This window comes from Synchiropus splendidus, chromosome 12 (genome assembly GCF_027744825.2).
Source record: "Synchiropus splendidus isolate RoL2022-P1 chromosome 12, RoL_Sspl_1.0, whole genome shotgun sequence".
Classification (NCBI taxonomy): domain Eukaryota; kingdom Metazoa; phylum Chordata; class Actinopteri; order Syngnathiformes; family Callionymidae; genus Synchiropus; species Synchiropus splendidus.
Window position 1 is genome coordinate 14,549,736 of NC_071345.1, and position 7,970 is coordinate 14,557,705.

Here is a 7,970-nt window from a genome sequence, read left to right on the forward strand (position 1 = left end):
GGGCAGAAGCAAGACTGCTCTTCATGGACTATAGTTCTCATCTGCAGGCAGGGTCAGACTGCATACAGCAGAGCTTCTGTATATCAACTTACAATAAAGAATAACTTTAGCAACGTTGTTTCTGTTTGTAATAGAAAACACTTAAAGTGCATCAATTTGCCTGAAAAATAAATAAATAAATCGTGAGTGGATGTGCAATTACACTTTATTCTAGTAGGGCAGGTGACAGCGCAGGTGAAAAAGGGGCAGCAGCGTCTCCACTACCTGAGAATCCTCAGGAGGAACAGACTTTACAGTCGGAGAAGCTGCTTATCAGTTTCCACTGCTGCTCCATTGTAAGTGTGCTGACCTACTGCATTTGTGTGAGCTTCATTAGCAGCACCAGGGCACAGAAACAAGTGGTGCAGAAGGTCATCTCTAACACACAAAGGATCATTCAAAATACGCGTCGATTGCACATCAAAAATATTGGTGGCTTTAAGTCTCACCATTGTTAATGACAGCCCTAATACAAATATTAACACTCGATGACATGTAAGGCAGTGATAAAAGAAAAAGAAAAGTTTGAATATTAAACCCCTCTTGTTCTAATTTTAAACTTAGGACGTGATCTATTATTCAGAATTATTGCTCTGTCAGTGGAAGCTCAGAGACTCTTTTCAGAACCGTTGAGTGATTTTGAAATGGAGCACATGGAATCGAAACATTGGCACAGCGATACACTAGATATACTGTGTCTCTAAAAGTTACTATGTTGATGGAGCGAGGCAACTTCACAGGAATATGGACTGGCTCCAGAAGCCCCACCCAGTGTGGGGACAAAACAAGTCCTTAGATCAGACTCCAGGAGACGGTTGGAGAAACTGGTAGACAGGATGCCAGGAAACAGGCAAGATGGTGGAAGTGTGGGTAGCCAGGGGCATCCTGATTCATGCTTAGCGGTCATATTTCCAACTACGTTTTTGGCATATCTATACCACATATTCATAGTATAAGGGGTTTTGTGCTTCATTGGCATCTCCAGTGAAGCTCTGCTTCTCCAACAGCACGGTTTGAAAGATGGAGCAGGTGAGCAGGAACAGAAGCTTGTGGTGAAGTCCACCCGTCAGTCGGCTGCTCGGAGGTCCAACTCGCTTTGACAACTTGGTCGTCTTTTTTCCCTCCCTCTGGAGGAGCCGGTCATCTGTTGAGGCTGGGGCAGTGCAGCGCTTAGCCCTGTGAATGACCACCCAATCACCAGGCTTGAAGGAATGCAGATCTGTCCCATCCGGGGCAGGAAGTATCTGCCAAACAATCTTTCAAAAGGACTCGGGTTTCTTTTTGCTCCTCTCCTCATATGTATACATACATAAGTAATGATGAAAGGCAGCACTTTAACCCATGACAACCCAGTCTCAGCACATTTCATCAGTTTAGCCTCAATTGTGCCATTTTCTCCTACAACTGCGCCTGCAGAAAGCGGCTGATAAGCACAGTGATGATGAAAGGATTGTAGTGATTCCTTCTCCAGAGATTCAAGCATGGACCTGGTGGACTTTTCTGGAATGTGTAACTGCAACTCGGAGACATCTCCTTGGGTTCCCACTATGCCTGTTGCAGCTCAGAGGTTTCTGAACCCTCCGATAAGGACCATAAATCATTGGAATGGTCAAAGGGGGGAGAGACTAGAGCAACAGTCCAGGATGCTGTGGCGTAGGAGGAAAAACCCTGACCAACTCGTGAACCCTGTTTGGTGGGGGACACACACAGCTCCCCCTTCTCCAGGTTCCAGATGAACAAAGACAGACTTGTATGTGAATGTGTCTTAATGTGTATTTCTGAAAAAGGACTTTCGTTTCCCACTTAACCCATGGTTTCCACAGGATATTCCAGCAAACCAGATGCCCTGAACATGTGATGTTAAACTTTGAATAGTTGATTGTTATCATTATTGATCATTATAAGAAGACAATGTGCTAGAATGGTCATGTTTGGTGTCGTTTGAATGCTTGAATTGAGATGGGAAAGTTTTGACAGATTGTGAGCAACTTTACAACTCAGGTAATGTTTTATTGTCAAATAAAACTCTGGTACTGGGGGGGATCTAAATCTCCCATCTCAAGACTGGAATTTACGACCCCGTTGGAGGAGGAGGAGGAGGAGGAAGGCCAGGCTTGGAAATCCTCGTCCAATCAGCAATAGGTGATGGAACTCCTTCAACCAATCAAGACTGGACAAGGAGACTCTTCATGAGAGTTTAAAAGACCCAGTTAACAGAGGATCACCCCTCTCTGTCCACCCCTCTGTTCCCCTCTGTTCACCCCTCTGTTCAGCCCTCTGTGTCCCTCTGTGCTCCTCTCCCCTCTTCTTCTGCCGCTTCCTCTGGATACTTCACCTCTTACAACCAACTACAACCAACTTCTCCGACGGTTCCTGCTCAAGTTCCTGCAAAGACTCTTGCTTCTCCTCCACCCTTGAAGCCGTGCCAGCGTTCCACTCGCTGCCCATCCAAGTGTGAGAGTGATCGAGAACTTCTCCAAAGTTGCACGTCGCCCTCGTCCTACAGCGGTCTGCCAAGCCAGAGCCTCCTTCAGGAACGTCCCAGTCACACCACGTGATCACAGCCGGCGGCCGTGACGAGCACGCGAGTCCAACTTCCAACAACCTTCCGCTACCTGGAGTGTGTCATTAAGGCGACCACTCTAGAAGGTTGTTCAGACCGGTGAATCACCTGGCACGAGAGAAAGATACGCCTTCGGTCCTACGCCGCTCTCTGCCAGCTACGATCACCCCGTCTGCGACGAAAGATCCACGGCGGTCCGGAGGACGATCCGAGAGTGCCATCGACGCCTGAAGCTGCGGGTCCTCATCACCTCCAAGTCACTACGCTGAGAACCAGGACGCCTCCTTCCAAAGCCGCCTGCCTCCTCCCTCACCTCCTAATCGACCTTCTGCATCTACTCATCACCCTCTCATCCATCCATCCATCCCATTCATCCCTCCATTCATCGCCAAAGTAAGCCGCCGCTTGTCATCTCTGCACAGATTGGTGTGTTGGGGTTTAGTAATATTATTACTTGCCTGAGGTTGACAGTGAGACTAGAACGTCTCAACTTTCCCATCAGTTACATACGCGTCTGATGCAGTATTGACATTGCTTCATAACTGGTTTGCGTTTCCATCGCGATATTGTTGGGATCATATTATTCTACTTCTGCATCTTTCCTGTTTCTTTCTGTTCTTTTATTCCTAAATAAATCTATAAAATTACGTTGGTCTTGATCACGTTACTTTGGAGTGTATTATAATCAATCTAAGAGCCTCTGATCAGTAAAGGACATTACATCACGAGTAGTGACTTCAGATAAATAGATTGATTACGCTAATAATTAATTAAGTTACCACAGTTAATTAATTATTAAGTGTTAATCAAGAGAGCTTAATAGTCTCCTGGAAACTATATTTCAGGTGGTGCCCCAAACTTTCGAGGAGATATTATTTTTCATAATATCCACGTCACAGACGCAGGCGTCCGTGACCAGACAATCCGTCACTTTCACTACAGGATCTTCCCAAAAACTCTTGACTGCCTCATTCACAAAGTGAGCACCATTATCAGCCCTTATTTGGCTTGGAATTCCCCATCGAGGAATTATTTCTGTCGGTAACCCTTTTGTTGCAGCGTGACTATTGGCATGTTTGCAGGAAAGACTTCAGCAAGAACTTTTTTCTATTCAATGTCTTACCTTCTGAAGGTGTCAGCACCATGAAGTCCATCAAATGGCTGGTTGGGAGGTGGGTAAGCTGATGACAACTTTTCAGCAAAAAAAACTTTTGGGAACCAATGTGTTTTAAAGGCTGATAACATCCCTCCTTTTGATGCAAGGTCCAGACCGTGAGTCAGCTGTGGTGTTCAGGTAGACACGGATTCCCATCAGACCCATTCCACACAGACTCAGAGATGATGGCGCCATGTGTCGACCACAGACGTGTCACAAATGACTGCATGGCTGAAACATCAGCTATTGTTGAAGCTTCAAATTGAAGTTTTGAGAGCCACTGTGTCAGCTTCACACTGCTCCATGGAAGGAGCACAGATGAGTAAGTCATCAACATGCTGCAGAAGACTAGAGCCTGATGCAAGAGTGGATCACTCAAGGCTGTCCTTCAAAACTGAGTTCATGAATGGAAATGGAACTAGTCAAGAGAGAGGCAGGCCTGACCCGACACAGGGTCTGACAGGAGCCCCAGGAAGGCCACAGGTTAACTGGGAATCAGAGCACTTTTGTAAGGATTTACACTCAACCCTATAAGTGCAATGTGCTCCAGTACCAGCTAGGTGTGAGCTCCAATGGTCCAGGAACATGAGAATCTGCAGACGTGGCCAGGGTCAGGCAGGAGTCTTTTCAACCACCTCCCCGTTCGACTCATTGATCCTGCTGAGCCTATGTTATAATGATATAGGCAGTCAGTACAGTGAGTCATATAACACAAATCGTGTTTTGTATAGGAAAAATAATTGCAACAAAGGCTTGTTGAGTGTTGGATTTTAACTTAATCTTCCTTAAAGTCAGGGGTTCTTAACTTGTTTGGTCTAGGGGCCCATCTTTTCCAGAACAAATGGGCCCGGGGCCCATTCAATAGAACTGATTCATCACTCTCATTTGTGATCAACAGCCATATTTAATCTACTTACACGTAAAGAAACCAAAACCTTGGGAAATGACATGAAACCATGTGATCATCGCAAAGATATTTATTGCTCATCAAGAAGTCCAACCAGCAGCAGAACCTGGTGCAAGTCATATTCATCAAATTTACTAAAACAAAAGGAAAAATACCATTGATGAGTCATTTCCAGGTGTGCTACACCAGGAATAGAAAAGCTCACTCTAAAACCCCACTGAAACAAACACTCCAGCAGCAACAATCACAATAATGAAAGTCATTTCTGGTTATTGCCACCTGTATGTGAGGAGCGGTCGTCCCTTAGCCACCCCAATGAAAGATGCCTGCCATTGTCCTTTTTTCAAAAGTTGCTGGATTCGGTCGGAAATGGAGCACATGAGGCTGTTAATGCAAAGCATTGTTGCAAATTCAGCCTCTAATGTTTCTCATGGGTGGTTCTCTGTCGCATGGCCATCAGAAACATGTTAGACCTGATACAGCACATAAACACATAGTTTTGCTTCCAGAAGCAGCAACAAATATTGTTGGGTGTGTACATGACATGTCTCTAGTCATTGTCTTCATCTCAAAGAAACTTATCTGCAGCCTGTGACCAGTTTTCAGGAGAAGTATAGTTTGTTGTGGGGCGGGAGAACGAGAGCTCTCAATATTACACCAGCGTACGCAGATGCTGGTTAACACCTCTCTCATACAGTCCTGTGGAGCCATGCAGCATCCAAACCTTAGACCAGGAACCCCAGGTCTCTTCTTAGGTACCTCGAGCCTTTGGCTGCTTTCCTGTCTCACCTTAAACCCTGGTCATTCAAAGGGGGCAAACCAGGTGAGACACACTGTGCTATGATGAGTTTCAGCTCGACAACACGCCCACAACTCCCTCATCTACTTGGCTACCAGCACACCTGACTTTACAGCAGCATATGAGAACCGGCCTCTACTCTTTCCATCCTCGGAGCGTGAAGCTGCTGGAGGTATGTACTTTATATATGGGAGCAATCTACATGGAGCCTCACCAGTTGCCCAACGTAACTCCCAATCGCTGGATAGACATTGGGCCCCAGCTCCACTATGACAGCCTTTTTACTGAGGACCTTCCCACTCGAGGGAATCACAGAAGCTCTCACCATGGTTTAGTAGAATTATATAAAAGATGGAGTGGATTATCCATCACTCAGCTGTGCACCCCAACAACCAGCCTCCCTCCAGCTCCATGCCACCTTGCCTTTCTTCCTCTGGAAGCCTACTTGGCCCCTAGGTCCTCCCACTGAAGCCCTCCTGCTCATCTAGCACATCATTATGCCCACCTGCCCTGAACCGGAACTAAATTATGCAACACCAAATCAAAACAAAGGTTTGGCTTCTTTAATCGCTTTGTTGTTCACCTGTCATCTGAGCTGTGATGAGCAATTATGTGTCCCTGCACTTTGTAATGAGGAACTGCATAACCATGTCGCTCATCTCAAGCTGTTACACAATGCCTTGGCATCAACAGGCAATATGGGAGGCCGACCTCAGCGTCACGATACCACACCACAGCCCACTTCAGTCTAAAAATGTCAAGTTCCATCTTTCTTTCCATGCTTTTATTTTGTAGTTGCATGTCTTGTTTCCATGTCCTGTGTTTTTCACCAGCTTAATGGCCGCGCAGCTGGAGCTTGTTTGCTGATTAAGCTGCGAGGATTTCTACACCCGGGTTCCGGTCTGCGTGGCCAGATCATTGCCTTGCATCCAATGGTAAACCCCTTTGATTTCTCGCTTCTCTTGTTGCCCTGTTTCTCTAGATTTTGTCCGCTGTTTTTGCGCATGTGAGTGTTATTGGCTTGGCTCACTGTTTCCCCACGTTAGAGTTATATCCTCGTGTGTGTGTGTGTGTGTGTGTGTGTGTGTGTGTGTGTGTGTGTGTGTGTGTGTGTGTGTGTGTGTGTGTGTGTGTGTGTGTGTGTGTGTGTGTGTGTGTGTGTGTGTGTGTGTGTGTGTGTGTGTGTGTGTGTGTGTGTGTGTGTGTGTGTGTGTGTGTGTGTGAGATATCTTGATCCACCTCCGAGTGCTCTTCATTGTTTGTGCCTCGTGAGTGAGCCTTGAGTGTGTCTTTGGTTGTCCCCTTTAGTCAGGTTCGTTGTTAATCGCCTGTTTTCTGTTTTCAGGTTTTACCCTGCCCTCATTCGTGTTTCCTCACTCCGCGCTTGGTGTGACGTCCTTGGTTATCGTTCTTGTCCATCTTCGTATTATTGTATGAATAAATTGTTAAATTATCCTCGTTGTTCCATGTCATCTGTAAACCTTCAGATGGAAAGAATGTCATTATGACAGCTGTTGCCCAGCAATCCACCATTGTGGGGCGAGAGAACGAGAGCTCTCAATATTACACCAGCGTACGCAGATGCTGGTTAACACCTCTCTCATACAGTCCTGTGGAGCCATGCAGCATCCAAACCTTAGACCAGGAACCCCAGGTCTCTTCTCAGGTACCTTGAGCCTTTGGCTGCTTTCCTGTCTCACCTTAAACCCTCAGTCAAATGGTCATTCAAAGGGGGCAAACCAGATCGGACACACTGTGCTATGATAAGTTTACTTTACACTTTACAGCAGCATATGAGAACCGGCCTCTATATGGGAGCAATCTACATGGAGCCTCACCAGTTGCCCAACGCAACTCCCAATCGCTGGATAGACATTGGGCCCCAGCTCCACTATGACAGCCTTTTTACTGAGGACCTTCCCACTCGAGGGAATCACAGAAGCTCTCACCTTGGTTTAGTAGAATTATATAAAAGATGGAGCGGATCATCCATCACTCAGCTGTGCACCCCAACAACGAGCCTCCCTCCAGCTCCATGCCACCTTGCCTTTCTTCCTCTGGAAGCCTACTTGGCCCCTAGGTTGCAAACTGTATGGACGTTCACTGGAGTCGCACCCTCCACTGTAGCCCATGTGATCACCCAAGTCAGACAATCTTGCTGTCAACTTGGAGCCTTCCCATTGAGCGAAATCACAAAAACTCTCGCCCATTTTCTTCAGTCATTTAAAGGTGGAGAGGGTCATCACTCATTTTCATTATCCCTTCTCGTCTTGGATTTGCTCTAAATAGAACATTAATGCAGAGACACAAAGTTAATACAAATGAAATAATGTTTAGGAGTAACACCCAATGTTTCCTAGATAATGATAGTGATAGTAGAGGTGGTTGCATTGTATGGTTCTCGCTACTGTCTAATACATAAAATATAAGTGGATTATATCATCGAAACTGCCGCCCAAAGAACCATCTGCTACAAGAAAAACTTGTCCTTCAGCTGTAATTCCTC

At 46.1% G+C, this 7,970-nt stretch overlaps 1 long non-coding RNA gene across 1 annotated transcript; it reads left to right on the forward strand.

Moving 5' to 3' along the window:
- The first annotated feature begins 2,284 nt into the window (after window positions 1-2,284).
- On the forward strand, window positions 2,285-6,878 carry LOC128768565 (uncharacterized). Its single transcript, XR_008416252.1, has 3 exons — window positions 2,285-2,995; window positions 6,298-6,399; window positions 6,810-6,878. It is a non-coding gene; the product is annotated as an uncharacterized LOC128768565 (long non-coding RNA).
- Window positions 6,879-7,970: the final 1,092 nt, after the last annotated feature.